Source organism: Manis javanica, chromosome 14, assembly GCF_040802235.1.
Source record: "Manis javanica isolate MJ-LG chromosome 14, MJ_LKY, whole genome shotgun sequence".
NCBI classification, from domain to species: Eukaryota; Metazoa; Chordata; class Mammalia; order Pholidota; family Manidae; genus Manis; species Manis javanica.
The window spans coordinates 24,959,200-24,979,078 of NC_133169.1; positions in this window are offsets into that span (position 1 = coordinate 24,959,200).

Genomic DNA, 19,879 nt, shown 5'->3' on the forward strand with positions numbered 1-19,879 from the left:
AGGAAAATGCTGGCCATACAACATAGTTTTAGTTGTTTTACTTTATCATGAACATTTAAAAATAAATAAGAAAAACTGGCAACACTGTAGAAAATACACATTAAACATAAATGAAAAATAAAAATAAACCCATATAGTTTGTGCAAATCTTGCTTGTAATACAAGAAATATTGCAACCTTTAATATTATATGATGAATATATGATACAAGCAATGTTGCAATACAATATCATTTTACCCATAAAATTGGTGAAGATAAAAAGGTTATCCAAATTATCAGAATTGTTAAGTTCTCCAGCAAATTCTGGGTTGGTGTGTAAATTGACTCAACATCCTTGGATGGCAATTTAATCTTACTTATCAAAATTTAAAAAGCAGAGACATTCTGTCTTAGATAAATAATAGTACTTTCACTAAATATTCATTTCTCACTCACCTGATAATGCTATATGCACTGGGATCGTGTTGGAGATCCTGTGCCAGGCACTCATCCGAAGGCCTAGGCTCCCCATTTACATTTTTGTGATATTGTAGGATTTCAAGGTCTTCACTGGATTGTCCACATCTGACTTCTAGAAGATGGGAGAGAGAGAGAGAGAGAGTGTGTGTGGTGGACTGTAGGAGACAGTTCATAGCTAGGCTTAAAAGTGGCATTTATGTTTGCATGTGTGAATGTGTATATGCTATATTGGTTGAATAGTGAAGGTAAGATGCTGGTGGTCAGGTGTGGTACAGTAAGATTCACTGAAAATGATCAATTAAAACAAATTTAGTAGCTGGATTTATTTTCGACTTTCAACATTACAAAAAGCTTTTTATTTCTTTCAACCAACCCTGTCAGAACTTCAAGATTTCTTTTCCATTGTCTAGCAACTTTTAAAAAAAGGTCCTTAGTCTCAGAAATCAGCTTCAGCTGTTTCTGCAATTTGGAAGCTTTGCATTTTTAAATAAAAAGGCAGAGTAAGATATTACTTTCATAAATATTAGGAGAAATAAGAAGGAAAAAATCACCAATAATTTAAGCATATGTATTAATATTTCAGGCCAACATCTCTCATGGAATAAAAACTACTTGTATGTTTCTTATTCTTCATGTTTCTGAATAAATAATATGCATGGAAAAGGCACATTGAGATATATTTTCATAACTGACATTTTTGTATCATTGTTATTAAAACATATTTTGATGTCTGTCTCCTAAGAATCCTTTTAAGAGACACAATGGGCATACACTGAGTTTTTGTATTTCTTTGAGTCAAAGCTAAAATTGGTAACATGACAGGTTTAAAAAATTACATCTTCCCAATTATATTTAAAAAAGGCAGTCAGAGAAAGATCTGAAGCATCGTTTGCCAAATGTAATTAGATGCACTGCTGCAAAATATTCTTGCTGCTCTCTTCAATAATACCTGTGTTGCAGTTAAACAGACTTTTATCCAATTCCACACTGCCACATGCTTTCTCATCTTTGCAGCTCTGAATGTGAATGTTCCTTCTCACATTTTGCATCAGAGAAACAGAACTTCTATGCATTAGCCAATGTTTAACTGTTATTTTCTCTGTAAAATCATTGCTGTTCCTTCACACAGATCTTTCAAAAATTAAAAAAACTAATTAAATGCAAGAGGATTTTATTTATTATATCACCTTACAACATTTCAAAATAAATATTTTTATTTTTTCTTGCTCAGATAGAATCTTTATTTGTCACTATTCCTTAGATCATGTGACTCAAATGTTAGACGTCCCTCATAGGTCTGTCCATCCTGACCTCAGATAATGCTGGATTATTCTCTTTTCTCTCCTGGTCTGCTATTGGCATCCCAAGGTGCCTTAACGCTCGGGTCACATTGGTCATGGTAAAAGTACACAACTTGATAAAAAGTATTCTATTATCCTTGAAATACTAATAAGAATCAAATTCAACATATAAAATCAGAAAATAGTGGTTCTTAATTTAAGTAGTTAATAATTGTACATTCTGCAATACTAGAGTGCAGGTGTTCTAAGTGCTCAAGTACCAGGGGAAGAACCAGGATTGAGGGAATAGAGAGATTTAGGTAAGAAGTCATAAGCAGAAAAGACTATAATGATGGGCAGCAAGGTGTAAGCTTTAATGTTTATCCATAAAGTTAGCAACTGAGAAGCCAGAGTAATAGGACATGTAGGGTGACCTAATTTATTACCTAAACCAGGACACTTGGGAGTGAAGGAGGGTGCTATTAACACTCACAGCAGGATTTGTAGGCGTGAGTTAGAGCTTCTCGAGGCAAACCAGTTCCAGATGGACATACGGTCGGTCCCTGTGAATCAGGCAGATGATGAAAGAACTAGACAATAGCAAGAATACATTGTACCTCAAGCCAAAGGTCATGGGAAAAATTTCAGAGAAAAGTGGGGAAGTGAGACCAAAAAGGGAAGACAAACAGGGAAGCAAGCACAGCGAGTCAGAATCACTATTAAACCACACAGCACAGTGTGTAACTGCAGCTCAGTCCCTCAGGAAACCTTTGTAAAATGGAGTGCAACATATATTTCCGAAATATCCTACCTATGAGACTAGGGATTTGGGGTATTTATATGCTGATTCTTGAGTCTTTGAGGGCTACTCCTGCACTTGAAGGCTCTGAGATAAAAAGCCTGTGGGTGCTGGGAGCTGGCCATCTGTGGGGGTGGGCTGATGAGGTCCCCAGACATCAACTACATATTTTCTACAGTTGTGGTCTAAAATTAAGTGGTCATGAAGGTTGGTTTTAGTTTGGGAGAGATAAGATATTCTAGGTAAAATGATCTCTTCTGATTATTTCTGATTGAGCAATATATCTGGGAAGAAAAATCTGTGCTGAATAGTACTTGTTGTATAGTATTATCCCAGAAATTGGTCACAATTTGAGTTCAAATAGACTGATAAACATTTAAAAATACTTCAAAGAAGTTTTACACTCAAGTCTTGTAATTTTATGACTAAATAGGAGACGATTTTCTCAGGCCATTCTTTAGTGTTTTAAAAGTAGTAGTAGTATTTTTACACAGAACCAGTGGCCAGGGATTGTATTGGAAGAAAATATGAAAACTGTTGCAAAATTCTCACAGTTTGAGGGGAATATGTGAGATGCTGTTTGGGAAGCTATTCTATTACATATTTAAACTGGTAATTTAATTCTTAAACTGTTCTGGTGATGGTATGTGTATGTGTATGTCCAAACTAATCAAATTGTACATACTAAATATTTGCAGTGTTTTTATTTTTTATTTTTAGTGTTAGTTCTACTTCAAGCTGTCACTAAATGAAAAGAATTTGGGTATTGTCTTTACTATAGGAAAAGGTTTTGGCCAAAGCTCTTTAGATGGCCATCCCTAGTAGGGTGATATTTAATGTTGTCTTAGTTTTTGAGGCCCATTTTTTTCCAGTATACGTGTTAAGTTAAAATATTCCATTGAATGTAGTAAGTAAAGTTAGAAATTATTCTGTCATTTTTAATGTTCTCTGGTTTTCTTTTTTAAAAAACTATTTTTTTTGGTGCCAAAATATTGGCCTGTGGCTTTGAAGGGTATAGGACATATTTGATCAGAGACCTAGATGGGCCTGTTAGTGAGAATCTAGACATGCAAGTAGATCCTGATAACAAAAAGAAATATGGAGAAGGTAATATGGAATATGTAACTTATGCATTAAAGTCAGTACCAGGTACATGCAGCAGAGGTAGGATATCTGATGTGTGGAGATCCAGATTTGTGGTTGACAGTAGGTAGGATTTTGCCCTCAGAGCTAGAATTCAGTTTGTCTCTTGGCCAAGGCATGTAGAGTTGGGAAGAAATGGTAAGAGCAGCTCATAGTCTAGTTCTGAAGAAGGCTGTTCTTTGGAGCTAGGGACAAGACAGCATGATAGGAAACCACTCCTGAGCTGGATTTGGGGTTGGAAGAGGCCTACTGACCAGAACTGGAGCACTTGGAAACATCAGCAAAGAGCAGTGAGATGAACTGATGTTGAGTCATCTTTAACTATCAGTACCTAGAGCTGTGGGCAGAGCTAAGCCTGCCTTTGTGGATTAAGTGTTCCAGCTGAGTGCAAAAGAGAACTGTCACAGCAGGACGGCAGATAGATCAGTATATATTTGCTCTCAGAATAATCACTGAAAACAGTGTTTCCCAAGGATGTTTTGTGGATCACTGTTACTATGAGATTCTCTCTGAAGTGAGAGCTTAATTCCTACAACCAGACTAGGAAATGCTACTTATCTTTTCCCCTTCTTGAGCAAACATGCAACATGTTATCATGATAAATTCCGGGAATTCCTGTAGTGCAGAAGATTTGTTCATCTGGCACCTATTTCCATCCCATGGAAGCAAACTTCTGCGTAATACACCCTACAAGTGGCTGGATGAGAGGACTCCCTTGGCAGCAGCAGTCACCAAGGGCTGGAAGTAGCTTTACAAAGCTTTGTAAAGACTTACATGGGTAAAGAAACACTATCAACTGCATCTTAAAGAAACAGAGATTTGGTAAGAATCTATTGAGAGAGGAGAACAGAATTTGGTTTAAAATAATTTCTGAGTATCCGATGAAGGCTATACAGGGATAAACGGGCCTAGGAAATCCTTGCTTTATTCTTTTGTTAACAGAAATTAAGAAATGCAAGATACTGGCTTGAGGGCATTGGTGTGGCTGAGCCAGAGGATGAACAGAGCTGGAGGAAGGCTGATGCCTCAGGTGCTGCATTTCTGCGTTTGGTCTCTGTCCCTAGTAAGAGCCAGTCTGCAGATGGCTGGGCTCAGCACCCGAAGGAGGCAATGACCCAAATGGGGCCTGTGCTGGGAGTGCGAGTTCAGAAGATGGAGGCCCAGTTCAAAGAGCATTCTTTGTTAGTGGCATTTGTAAGACACAATAAATTGGATAAGCCCTTAAAACTGGATATCACATATTCAACTGATACATCTCTAGCAATAACCTACTGTTAAATGTATAGGCTGTTGCTATTAAAATATTTTTTAAGTCTTTGTTTCCTGGAAACATACAACTAAGAAAGCAAGAATTGTTTCTGAGTCATGGGCTTATAGGTGTACCATGTAAGACATAAAGTGTTCTTGTTTTGACTGAGTTTAATGTTTTCTTTTGTATAAGTTGTATTATTCTGCAGATTTATTCTGCTTCAGTTTATCTGACTTCCATTAATAAATATGAAAATATGCATCTCCAAAATTTTGTATTTGATCAAGAAGCCACCACAGAAGTAGATATCATGAGTTTGTGTATATATCTGTATATTAACTAGATATTTATATTTGTGATATCACCATCTATAAAATGAGAGGTTATGTTAAAATTTATTTTGACTGTATTTGGATTCTATAAAAATGATTTCGTTCTATATGTAAGTATCTCTATTATAAAAGCTCTATTATATTTATGTCTTGGGCAATTTTAATAAAGGTATTGTAAAGTATACCTGTGTATAACTCATGTATACAATATATATATGTATATATATCAGATAAGGTTAAGATATATGCATATATATTTAAACTCTACTAGGTCATTTACACATTTTATAATGTTAATTTGAAAAAAAGCATCTGGTCTGAGTCACCTAATTGGAGGCTGTTTTTTGTTGTTGAAGAGCACTTTTAAAATTAAATTAATCATCAGATGAACCCAGTGAGAAGCTGCTCCTTTATGCAGTGTGATTTCAAAAATCTCCATGAAAGAAAATGGCTGACTTTTGTATTAGCATCTGAGCTATAATTCAAGGGAATTGTTCCATAATTCAGAAGTCATCCCTGCTTTCAACACACTCCAGAATATGTATTAAAATGAATATCTCTAAAATCTGAAGACTAAATGTTTCCAAGGTTTGCAGCATTCATAATATCTTTTATGTGCTTCCATTCTTTATGTCCTTTCATTTTTCAGTGTAGACAGATGAACTAGACTACTCTACTATTAGAGAATAAAATAAAGGGATCTTGGAACCATAAAATATTCTTAGCTAAGAATTTTAAAGCTTTCGGCAAATGTTAATTAACTGTACCTCCTACCAGCCCTGTGAGTTGTCATAGTGAGTATATTATAATCCCCACTTTATGAGGAATAAAATTGAATAAACAACTGAAAGAAAATAGATCCAGTACATAGCTTCTCAGCCTGTAAATATTTTCACAGATGTATGGAATATAATAGTCTTTATTTAATACAATGGATTCTAAGTCTATGCTTTATTTTTTTTATAGTGCTCTTATAATAGTTTACATTCAAAATTTATTCTTTGTTACAAAGTTTTGTGGATCCTCTGTTGTAGGTAAAATGATCTATCTGATATAGTGTGGAAAGTATAAAGCTGTCTGTCCGTTCCTGCTTTCAGACAGTGAGGGTCAGGGTGGTTGTGGGCAAGGCTGAGGAGATGGGGCAAGCAGAACAAGGGCAGAAGATGGGCTGCAATGAGGTAGAAAATTTATTTACCAGGCAGGCAGAGTAGGAGATGACATACACTTCTTAGGAAGGTGGACAGGCAGGAAGTTCAGATGTTAGATGTGGCAGCCTTTGAAGGTGGTCATGTTTGAGCAGCACAGTGTGGAATAGAAGTAACAGAGAGTCAGGGGATATAGCAGCATTGGTTGTAAAAAACAAAGAACTAGACGAAGAGCAAAAGGGAACTAGTGATGAGGGAGGGGGAGGGAGAGAGAGACAGACAGAGCCAGAGGGAGGTGGGGAGAAAGGGAGAAATAATCGATTTTCACATGGTTTAAGTCTTTGGAGAGAAGATTTTAGACTTTCCTGATTTGTGTTGTTTTCACTCACACTTCAAGGAGTATCAGTTCCTTTGCCTTTTGTTGTCGTTGGGTTAGAGAGGTTGTCGTTGGGTTATGTTTTATATGGCTACGACACCTTCGTGCTGAGACAGGCTTTCCATGAGTTAAATTGCGAGCATTATGATCAGTTTATGAATTTGTAAGCTCAAAAAGTGAAAACACTTGTTTATGAAATTTCTGGCTGGAAATTAGCAAATGGAAAGAAATACTGTGTTCATAGATGGGAAAAATAAGTGTAAATACGTCAATCCTTCACAAATTGAGCTATAGATTTAATGCAATTGTAATCAAAATCCCTGTAGGATTTGTGTGTGCACGTGTAAACACTGACAAGCTAGTTCTATAATTTTATGAAAATTCAAAGTACAGGAAAAGACAAGGCAATCTTTAAAAGAATAATAGAACTGGAGTATTTATACTACAGGTATCAAGACATTATAAAGCTATAGTAATTGGGATAGTAGCGGTGTAGCTTTATAAAGGTATGTAAACTAATGGAACAGAGTAGAAAGGCTAGATTCAAACATCTAAGTACACGGGCTTGATTTAAGACATTGACGGAGGTTCTGATGTGTGGTGAGGAAGAGAATGGTCTTTCCAACAAATGGTGCTACATCATCTAAATATCCATGTGGAACAGTATTTTAACCAGACATGCAAATCAATTCCAGATAGACTGGGGATGTAAGCAATGAAAAGAAGGTATCAGAGGCTGTTTTCATGACCTTGTCATTCATTGACAAAGATTTCTTAAATAGGGTGCAAAAAACCCCTAAGATATACTAAAGTGGGTTATGTTAAAATTTTTTCAACAAAGAATAGCTTTACGGGAATGGTAAGAAAAAGAAAATCCACAGAACAGGAGGATTTTATAACACATGTAACTGACAAAGTATTGTTTCCCAGAATATGTAAAATATTCCTAGAAATCAATAAGAAAAATGCTGGAAACTCACTAGGAAAGGCAAAAATCTTCAAGCATTTACTAAAGAGGATAACCAAATGGCCAATAAACATATGAAAAGATATGCATTTTCATTAATTATTAGGAAATTGCAAATTAAAACTGCAGTGGGGCAATACTACACATTCAATAGAATGGGAAAAGATATACCAAGTGCTAGCAAGGATGTAGGAAAATACTCTTGTACTGTTACAAATTGCTGTAATCACATTGGAAAAGTGTTTGGCACCATCTTCTAAAGCTGAAGGAATACATGCATGCCCCATGACCCAGAAGTTTTCCTAATATGTATGTACTCAAGATATGTATTATGATGTTTACAGTAGCACTATTTAAACAGAAAATTATCTAAGTGCCTGTTAACGGTCAAGTGGGTAAATTATTTTTGATGTATTCAGACAATGAAATATTCTACAGAACTTAGGATGAACAACTATTGTAACATACAACCACATTAATGTATCTCAACAGTAAAATTGAGGGAAATAAGCCAGGTACAAAAAAGTAAATGTTACATGATTCGTTTTAATTAAATACAAAATAGGCAAAATTAATTAATGGTGTTACTCTTGAAAGGAGAAATGACTGAGAAAGAATATAAGAGCCCAAAGGGTGGGGCTACAGGGGTTGGTTCTGTTGTACAGCTATTCTATTTTGTTGACCCTGTTCCAGTTACTTAGGCGGGTCTGGTTTGTGAATATCTATTAATCTCAATACTTACCATATGCATAATTTTTCTATGTATGTTTTACTTCAACAAAATGTTACTGTATGATTCCCAGAAAGATAAATGTAGCAGAAGCAGGAAACCACACGGAAAAATAATACTGACTATCTTTATAATATAGTAGGAAACATGAATTCATAGTCATGCATTCTTTGTATAATAAAAACAAATTGAATAAATGTGATTTGTTTTTTTTCCCCCCCTCCAACTCTGGGAGTGTTTAGTATCATTTATGTTCAAATATCTGGACAGAAAAGCAGGAGTATGGACATTCAATAATGTGACTCAAAATTCACTTACATATTTTTAGACTATAATTGACATTCACATTTGTCATGGACTGAATGTTTACATCCCCCCATCCCCTGAGCTATATGTCGAAGCTCTAACTCCCAATATGTGAATGGTATTTGGAGATAGGGGCTCTTGGAGATAATTAGGGTTACATTACATCATGAGGGTGAGGCCCTCCTGTGCAGATTAGTGGCCTTATAAGGAGAGGTACATCTCTCTCTCTCTTTCTCTCTCTGCCATGTGAAGACACAGCAAGAAGTTGGCCATCCACGAGTCAGGAAGAGAACTCCCATCAGAACCCAACTATGCTGGCACCTTGATTGCAGACTTCCAGCCTCCAGAATTATGAGAAGTACATTGCTGTTGTTTAAGCTACCCAGTCTACGGGATTTTGTTAGGGCAGCCCAAGCTGACTACAACATATTTTACTAAAGGACTTAATGGAAACACTAGTTAATGAACTAGTTAGATACAAGAGATTAAAACATGAATTAGTTAATTGGAGATTTACTTTAAATTTAGAAACTATAAATGCAGCACTGATTCACTAGTCCTGTGTAGATACAGCCAATTCACTAGATTTCCATTGACCTTTTATTACCAACATTACTCATACTAATCTTGTGATACAATTGGTATATAATTCACTCATTCATCTTTAGAACCTGTGGGTTTCCTAGGTTTATGTCCAGAAAATCACTGTGCACAGGTGCTGGGCTGTTCCCAGAACTGTGGGGGAAGGAGGTACCTGTGGCAATGCACTTGGGGGTACCACTGGTGCCCTGGGAGCCTGAACTCAGAGCACATCAGGAAGGATTGCCAAATTCCACCTGCATGATTGTGTCTCTTTGAGACAATCTGTGTGTTTGAAAGTCCTAGGAGACTTAGTACACCTGGTTCCTTCCTCAGATTGGGCAAAAATAGCTTGTGAAGTAATGAAAAGCATTAGCTTACTTCTTTAATAAAACTTTAGAAGTGGTGAACAAGTTCTTTAAAATTGCTGCTCCTTGATAGATGCATTAGGGATCGTTGCTCTCTTAAAAATGTTCAACAGAAACTTAACCATGAATTGCTCTCTCGAGATGCAAATTGCCTGGGGTGTTCCATTACCAATTGGGTTTGAAGCTGTCTGCAGCTGCAAGGGAGCATAAAGACACCAAGCAAATCTGATCGTCCCTGCTTCTGCTGAGCATTGGCAGGACGCTGTGACACCCTGAAGCCTCCTGGGGAGCAGATGATGCAGTGGACGTCCGGAGACTCATTTTGTCTGACCTCCAGCTCTCTCAGCTTTCCTGTTATTTTATTAGAAGGGTTGGGAATATGCCATCTTGACCTACTTAACATCAAGGGATTGGGTAGTGCTTATTATCCTTCATTACACCTCTCACCGATGAGAGCAAACAAGACATTCTCAGAAGAAAGCCTTGTTATATGTTGGAAGCCTGTGACTGATTTGTAATTACTAATAAAATACCTAACATTGATTGGATGCTGACTACGTGCATCAGACACCAAGCGTTTTAAATCTTATGTAATTCTCCTCTAAATCCTAAAGGTCACTTAGTAGTATTATAACACCAATTTTACAGATGAGAGGACTGACACAGAGGGGTCAGGAAATGAGCAATGTGGTGCAGCTAATAAGTGGGAGAGCTGGGATTTCCGTTCCGGACATCTGTATCCCCATAGGGTGTGTGTGTCATGCGGTGTCGTGGATGGTGTCATGGCCCTCAGATTCCTGGGCCCCTCATTTACCCCAAAGCACAGAGGGTGAAATCACAACACATTGTGAGGAAGGTTATACATGTTCTAACAATCCAAAATTATATTTAGAAAGAGGAACGTATTGTTAATAATGCCGGGGGTGGGGGGGAGGGTGGGGGGTGGACTTCCTCCACAGAAGTTCTTGTTCTTGTATTTGTGACTACCTTTAAATAGCCTTCAGATCACAGGCGTCCACTGTAAACTCTAATTTTTAAAATTCCTCTGTATTCAGTGAAAATTACTGTTTAAACGAAACTTTTAGCTTATGTTACTGCTTGGATTTCTAGCACAGTGCAAAAAATTAAGTAAGTTAATTAAGAAATACTACCTAGTTGCCTACCTTCTTTAAGGAAATCATCTTTCTGTCTAGTTGCAGAAGATAGTTTTCTCTTTTTCTTTTAGGAAAGAAATCAGTTACATTTTACTCTCATTTGTAGATTTGCTCTTAGGAAACAGTAGTTCTGTTAGTTATGCCTCCTGCTGAATCATTTTGATGTGTCTGTGCCTGGGTTAGCTCACAGGCCTGACAGCCTCATTAGCTCTTGATGGTCTGCCCTCTCCAACACGGTTACCATCAGCTCCCTATTGGGATTCAAATCACTTTTATCCCTGAAAGCCTGTCTGGTATCACAAACCCTCCTGCAGAGAAGATGATTTTCAGAAACTACTTCCATAGCCTGTGGGAGTGGCACACACAGCAGTTAGCTTGACCCAGATTGATCTGGGTGGACTTTCTCTTCCTTGTCTCTTCCTTCCTACCCTCCCTCTTTTCCTTATTCTCCTCCTCTTCGTGATAACCACAGATACTTATATGTTCAATTAGTCAATTAATATTAACTTAATACCTGCTACTTTGTGATAACAGTGGCAGCAAGCCTTGCTGAGTTTTCTACCCATGGTCATTCACGGCCCATCTCTATCTTTCCTCTTAGAACCCCAGTTTTATTCATGTATCTCCCCTTCTCCACATACTTCAGAGGAACATTGCTTGTTCCCCTTGCAAGAGCTGTGGGTACCTTTAGGCTCAAGCCAATCACTGGACCCATTTTCCTTGCAAGCAATTATTCCGAGTGTTGGCCAGTGAAGCAGCAGGTGGATCCTGTTCACGAGTTTCTGGGGGAGGTTTTTCATTGCTGGGCTGAGCCTGTTCTTTTAAATGTTACTGTGTCTGGATGTTTGGGTGTAAATTGGTCTATGGAAAAAACCTGCCTGAAGATCAAGCTAATCCACGGAAAAAGGTGTGCTGGAAAGATGAATGGTGCCTGGTCCTTCATGACATCACTGAGCCGCTGATCTCACCAGTCCTGGAGTCGCCACACTTCTGGGCTCTGTTATTTGAAGTAATAAAATCTCCTTTTACTTAAACTATTTTAAACTGTGTTCCCGTCACTTGCTAGCAAAACCTTCAGGCTCACTACTCCAGTGCTCTTTTCTAGTGCATCAGCTTGGACCAGTCTCATACTCTTTTGGAGTTCCACTTCCCTCATCTGTATCTCCTTATAAATTTGTGACATAGTAATAATAATAAATGATTGCTCAACCCTTATTATGCATAGACCTATGCTAAACATTTTTCAAGTTTCAGTTATTTGATAGGCCTGCAAAAGCCTAGCTCTGTGTCTGGCATCTAGTTTATGAAGGGAAGTAGTTTTCCCTCCTTTCTTCCCCACTCGTTAATGTATTTGGTGCCATAGGGAGAATAAACATGTGTATGTCCTTGTTTTTAAGAATTAACAACGTAGACAGAAAGGAGACAGTTTAGTTTACAAGGATTCACAGTCAGTAGTATTAGAAAACATCTAAGTAACTATGATTTAATAAACTAAAGTATGATCTGAGAAGGGTTGGGAAGTAGGGGACTCAATCTTGGAAGGTCTTGAAAACTAGGCAAAGTATATAGGACCTGGTATAATATAAACTGGGGACCTTTGGGAGTTTTTGACTCAGGAGGTAACCTGGTAAGAGTAAAGAGAAAGGCTGAATTACATAAATTAATTAGGAAGATATTGCAATACAATATGGATGGAAAGTGATAAGATCAAGATTATGTTTCAGTCAGCTCCCATTCATATTTCAAAAAGCAGGAAGCCCCAATTTAAAAAGTGCTTTTTGTATGTTAATGCAAGGACTTTTGATGTTCTTAATAATTACCTGAGAGAATTCAAGATACTTGGATGACTTCTAGATCATAGGGATAGATCAGCTTATATTCAGTACTGTTTTGAAATTATTTATATTTTAGAAAAAGTCCTAATACATGAATTTTTAAAACCCATTTAATGTTTTTAACAATTATCAGTTAAGTAGGTTGTTAAAACAGGAGTACTCTGTTCCTTATTGTTGTGGACAAATGGAGAATCATTTCATTGTATTTATAAATGGTCTTTGTATTTTCCCAATTTAGAAAAACTGGTACCGTATAGAACATTTTCATACTTTTTTAAATAAAGATTTTTTGGGTGGAATTTATTTAGTGGATCTGGCTGTAAATATTCTTCTTTCACATATCCGAGGAGAAAACAGGCCCATGTATTTCAGGTGGCATTTTTTTTCTGGTTTTTCAGAGGTAGAATCATAGAGAGAAAATACTAGAAAAAAAGCTATCTGTGTCAGAAAACAACAGAGTGGTTTAAAAGAACAAGACCTAGAAAATCATAGACTGAAACAACACAAAAGAAACAAGAAAGAGATAATGACATGCCACTGAACAGAAGAGACCAAGACCACAGCTGGGTGACTCAGTACAAGCACAGACGTAAAACCTTGAATGGATACAAGGTCAAGAGCAGAATCGTCACTTAGGACTTCAGTTTCAGGAGACAAATCATATGTGGCCTAGACATTGTCATGAAAGGTTATTTCTTGCCCTCTCATCAGATTTTTTATTGTATTTTTTGATTGATAGTCTTGAATGTATAAAACAACAGTAGGAAACCAGGCACAATTACCAGCCATGTATTTAAATATGAGTCTGCCTCTAGCATTTTGAACACTATCAAGCAGAAAGTAAAGACTTATAAAAACATCAGAGTCCCCCCATCTCTCATGCCATTGTAGCCAGAGTTTTAAAAATTTCACAAATTGAAAACATTATAGATTAACAGAAAAACAGCACATCTTTTTTTCCCCTTGCTTTTTTATGTCTTTTATCAAGAAATGTTAAATTATATCCAGCTCTTTTGATTTCCAGATTCTTAGAGTGAGCCCTTCAAATTGCCAAGATGCATGTTGAGGTAAGTAAATGCTTTCAAAAGACTTTGTTATACTGGGACTCTTTTTTGTAATTCATGGCATGACATTTACATTTCCAGCAATTTTTGAATATAATATCCCATTGACCCACCAAATATTAACTCATTCTGTAAATATTTATTTAGAGTGCTTTGCCTATAGGAGGCAAGATAGATACTGCCCTGTTCTTCTGGAGTCTATGAGGAGACTAGGTTGTTGACCAGGCTGCCAAGACATCAGCTGGGTGTGGGTGTTATGGGTGGTGGAGGACGTGATGTTTAAGACAAAACCCAAATAATGAGTAGAAATTGTCAGGTGACAAGGAAGAAAGTCCCTCAGCAGATAAAACTGTATGTGTAAGAGACGAGAGGAAGCATGGGTTTCCAAAAACTGCATATCTAATTTAGGAAGAAGTCTGTGGGTGAAGAGATAAATGGAAAAGAGGGTTGGAAAAGTAATCATTGCTCTTCTTTCACTTTATAGAAACATGGTAAATGAATCTTCCACCAATACAGGTTCTTAAGAATGTTTGCCAAGAAGGGCCAGAAAAAAAGAGTGAGCGAATTTCTGTTTGGTTTTCCATTAGAGTAATTAGCTGATTTCCTTTATGCAGGTCCTGATCTCTGTCATCCCTGGGCTCAGGACAGGGAACTTTGCTCTGCTCTGGCGCCTGCTTCCATGGTACTTGCCCCTGTCTAGCAAGCTGAGAGCCTTATGCCAAGACTCAGTTTCCAAGAGAAATTTGTTATTCTCCAAGGAAGGCACTTGGAGAAGAGACATATTATATTAAAAAGAATAGATATACTTCCTCACTTTGAAACATACTTAGGCTCTTCAAGAGACAAAGCAGAAATTCCCCAGAAGAGAATTATGGAATTAAGGAGGAAGAAAGACCGAGTTCTTTCTCTCTGCAGTCAGCCTCATTAATGTGCTGTCTGTGCAACAGAGTCAAGGCTGACATTTTGTTTTAAATACTTTCTTCCAATGGGTTTCATTTCATTACATGGTTCATTTAGGGCTTCCTACCTTCACTCAGGGAGATCCTTAAGGACAGTGCATCTTGGGGACTCAGAGTGAGTCAGTCTTCATGGGCTCTAGTATTGAAAACGTTTTCAGTCCTATGAGAGTATTTGAATTTTGGATGTATCTTATGCTAGATGGACTTCTGTAACTGGGAAATAATAGTATTTTTCCTGAATCAACAGCACTTTGGTTTGTGAGTCTGGTTTTAGGTATTTACCTATATACTTGAAAAGACAAGGCATAGAATACACAGTTGAAAGACCTCAATTTGAGTTCTAGTTGTGTCAGTCATTAGCCACAAGATCTTGGAAAAATTGTCTATGAGCTTTGGATTCCTTAATTCTATAGTGAGGATAATTTTAAAAATCTGCTTATTATAGCACGTACTAAAGTGTTTGTTTCTATTCTAAGCACTTTACAAATATCAACTTGATTCTTTTTTTTTAGATAATTATTTTTTATTGAAGGGTAGTTGACACACAGTATTACATTAGTTTCAGGTGTACAACACAGTGATTGAACATTTATATACATGATAATTCTAGGTACCAGCTATCACCATACCAAGTTGTTACAATATTTTGACTATATTCCTTATGCTATACATTACATCCTGGTTACTTATTTATTTCACAATTGGAAGTGTGTACTTTTTTTTTTTTTTTTTGTGAGGGCATCTCTCCTATTTGTTGATCAAATGGTTGTTAACAACAATAAAATTCTGTATAGAGGGCTCAATGCTCAATGTATAATCATTAATCCACCCCAAGTCTAATTTTAGTCAGTGTCCAATCTTCTGAAGCATAATGAACAAGTTCTTACATGGAAAACAAATTCTTACATAGTGAATAAGTTACATGGTGAATAGTACAAGGGCAGTCATCATATAAACTTTCGGTTTTGATCATGCATTATGAACTATAAACATTTCAAATATGAATATTCGTTTGGTTTTTATACTTCATTTATATATGGATACCACATTTCTCTCTTTATTATTATTATTTTTAATAAAATGCTGAAGTGGTAGGTAGATGCAAGATAAAGGTAGAAAACATAGTTTAGTGTTGTAAGAGAGCAAATGTAGATGATCAGGTGTGTGCCTGTAGACTATGTGTTAATCCAAGCTAGAGAAGGGCAATAAAACATCCACGGATGCAGCAGATTTCTCTCAGAACGGGGGGGGGGAAGGAGGTTCTAAGCCTCACCTCTGTTGATCCCCGATTTCTCACCTGATGGCCCCCCTGCGACTGTGCCTGTCTTAGGTTGTTCCTCCCTTGAGGAATCTTACCCGTCTCTGGCTAACCAGTCATCTTATGGGGCCATACAGGGAAATGTAAAGTTGGTAAGTGAGAAAGAAGCCTTATTGTTTGAAAAGGTTAGTTTTTTACTTCTTTGCATATTTATGCTCTGTGGCTTCTATGCCCAGCATTTGTCTTGAGGTATCTTTACTACTTGGAAGAATTATGATACACGGTAAATTGGATATGAGGCATGAATTCTATTTATGGGTTGTAATTAGGAAGGAAGAAGAAAAGCTATAGAAGTAGCAGGCGGAAGAAAACATGGAAAGATTGATTATTTCTTTGACATATCTTCTTGTATAGTAACTTCAGCATGTATAGGTTTTAAACTACTAATTAAATTGTGCACACACATTAACATAATAGGAATACAATTACATAACCAAAGCATACCTATAATTACCAGCCATCTCCAGTGAAACCAAGAAAACCAGTTAGGCACCCTAGGCATTTGTGAAAACTTATCTATGATATGGTGGATATTGTCCAACTGAACTTGAACAGTCTGAGAGAAATCAGACAAATTAAAACAACCCATTCCTGGGGACTGTTCACATCCCATATGTTCTTTTAACAGTAAATAGTCTGTAGTTGTAAGATTTTGGAGCACTACAATTTGCACTTCTCCTAATTCTTGGTTGAGTTCCAACAGTGTAGATCCAGTCAAATTTGTTGTTTTACTGTATGCACAGGCCAGCTTAGATATCTCCTTCTTCATTTCCATGGCAAGTCCAGGAACCGGTGGGATGAGTGCATCTACACCTGTAGCAGCGTGTGGATCTTTTTGGGGTTTTTTGATGATCATCTTCTGGCATGAGTCTTCCAAAGAGTGCTGATGTTGGAAGTTCTTTTTCATATCGTATCTTAGTTCATTTTCGGGGTAGCCAAATTAGGCTTTGATCCTCTGTATAAGCACAAACAAACCCTTTGCCTACACTTTTATAGTCACCACACAGGAACTGCTTTTTCTTTTTTTTTTTGTTATCATTAATCTACACTTACATGATGAATATTATGTTTACTAGGCTCTCCTCTATACCAGGTCCCCCCTATAAACCCCTTTACATTCACTGTCCATCAGCATAGCAAAGTGTTGTAGAGTCACTACTTGTCTTCTCTGTGTTGTACAGCCCTCCCCTTTCTCCCACCCCCCCATGCATGCTAATCTTAATACTCCCCTTCTTCTCCCCCACCCCTTATCCCTCCCTACCCACCCATCCTCCCCAGTCCCTTTCCCTTTGGTACCTGTTAGTCCATTCTTGAGTTCTGTGATTCTGCTGCTGTTTTGTTCCTTCAGTTTTTCCTTTGTTCTTATACTCCACAGATGAGTGAAATCATTTGGTATTTCTCTTTCTCAGCTTGGCTTATTTCACTGAGCATAATACCCTCCAGCTCCATCCATGTTGCTGCAAATGGTAGGATTTGCCCTTTTATTATGGCTGAGTAGTATTCCATTGTGTATATGTACCACATCTTCTTTATCCATTCATCTATCGATGGACATTTAGGTTGCTTCCAATTCTTGGCTATTGTAAATAGTGCTGCGATAAACATAGGGGTGCATCTGTCTTTCTCAAATTTGATTGCTGCGTTCTTAGGGTAAATTCCTAGGAGTGGAATTCCTGGGTCAAATGGTAAGTCTGTTTTGAGCATTTTGATGTACCTTCATACTGCTTTCCACAATGGTTGAACTAATTTACATTCCCACCAGCAGTGTAGAAGGGTTCACCTTTTTCCACAGCCTCGCCAACATTTGTTGTTGTTTGTCTTTTGGATGGCAGCTATCCTTACTGCTGTGAGGTGATACCTCATTGTAGTTTTAATTTGCATTTCTCTGATAATTAGCGATGTGGAGCATCTTTTCATGTGTCTCTTGGCCATCTGTATTTCTTTTTTAGAGAACTGTCTGTTCCATTCCTCTACCCATTTTTTAATTGGGTTATTTGTTTTTTGTTTGTTGAGGCGTGTGAGCTCTTTATATATTCTGAACATCAAGCCTTTATCGGATCTGTCATTTTCAAATATATTCTCCCATACTGTAGGGTTCCTTTTTGTTCTATTGATGGTGTCTTTCGCTGTACAGAAGCTTTTCAGCTTAATGTAGTCCCACTTGCTCATTTTTGCTGTTGTTTTCCTTGCCCGGGGAGATATGTTCAAGAAGAGGTCACTCATGTTTATGTCTAAGAGGTTTTTGCCTATGTTTTTTTCCAAGAGTTTAATGGTTTCATGACTTACATTCAGGTCTTTGATCCATTTTGAGTTTACTTTTGTATATGGGGTTAGGCAATGGTCCAGTTTCATTCTCCTACATGTAGCTGTCCAGTTTTGCCAGCACCATCTGTTGAAGAGACTCATTTTGCCATTGTATATGCATGGCTCCTTTATCAAATATTAATTGACCATATATGTCTGGGTTAATGTCTGGACTCTCTAGTCTGTTCCATTGGTCTGTGACTCTGTTCTTGTGCCAGTACCAAATTGTCTTGATTACTATGGCTCTATAGTAGAGCTTGAAGTTGGGGAGTGAGATCCCTCCTACTTTATTCTTCTTTCTCAGGATTGCTTTGGCTATTCGGGGTCTTTGGTGTTTCCATATGAATTTTTGAATTATTTGTTCCAGTTCATTGAAGAATGTTGCTGGTAATTTGAGAGGGATTGCATCAAATCTGTATATTGCTTTGGGCAGGATCGCTATTTTGACAATATTAATTCTTCCTAGCCATGAGCATGGGATGAGTTTCCATCTGTTAGTGTCCCTTTTAATTACTCTTAAGAGTGACTTGTAGTTTTTCAGAGTATAAGTCTTTAACTTCTTGGTTAGGTTTATTCCTAGGTATTTTATTTTTTTTTGATGCAATTGTGAATGGAGTTGTTTGCCTGATTTCTCTTTCTGTTGGTTCATTGTTAGTGTATAGGAAAGCCACAGATTTCTGTGTGTTGATTTTGTATCCTGCAACTTTGCTGTATTCCGATATCAGTTCTAGTAGTTTTGGGGTAGAGTCTTTAGGGTTTTTTATGTAGAGTATCATGTCATCTGCAGATAGTGACAGTTTAACTTCTTCTTTACCAATCTGGATTCCTTGTATTTCTCTGTCTTGTCTAATTGCCGTGGCTAGGGCCTCTGGTACTATGTTAAATAACAGTGGGGAGAGTGGGCATCCCTGTCTAGTTCCCGATCTCATAGGAAAAGCTTTCAGCTTCTCGCTCTTCAATATAATGTTGGCTGTGGGTTTATCATAGATGGCCTTTATTATGTTGAGATACTTGCCCTCTATACCCATTTTATTGAGTGTTTTTATCATGAATGGATGTTGAACTTTGTCAAATGCTTTTTCAGCATCTATGGAGATGATCATGTGGTTTTTGTCTTTCTTTTTGTTGATATGGTGGATGATGTTGATGGACTTTCGAATGTTGTACCATCCTTGCATCCTTGGGATGAATCCCACTTGGTCATGGTGTACGATCCTTTTGATGTATTTTTGAATTCGGTTTGCTAATACTTTGTTGAGTGTTTTTGCATCTACATTCATCAGGGATATTGGTCTGCAGTTTTCTTTTTTGGTGGGGTCTTTGCCCCTGGTTTTGGTATTAGGATGATGTTAGCTTCATAGAATGAGTTTGGGAACATCCCCTCCTCTTCTATTTTTTGGAAAACTTTAAGGAGAATGGGTATTATGTCTTCCCTGTATGTCTGATAAAATTCTGAGGTGAATCCGTCTGGCCCCGGTATTTTGTTCTTTGGTAGTTTTTTGATTACTGCTT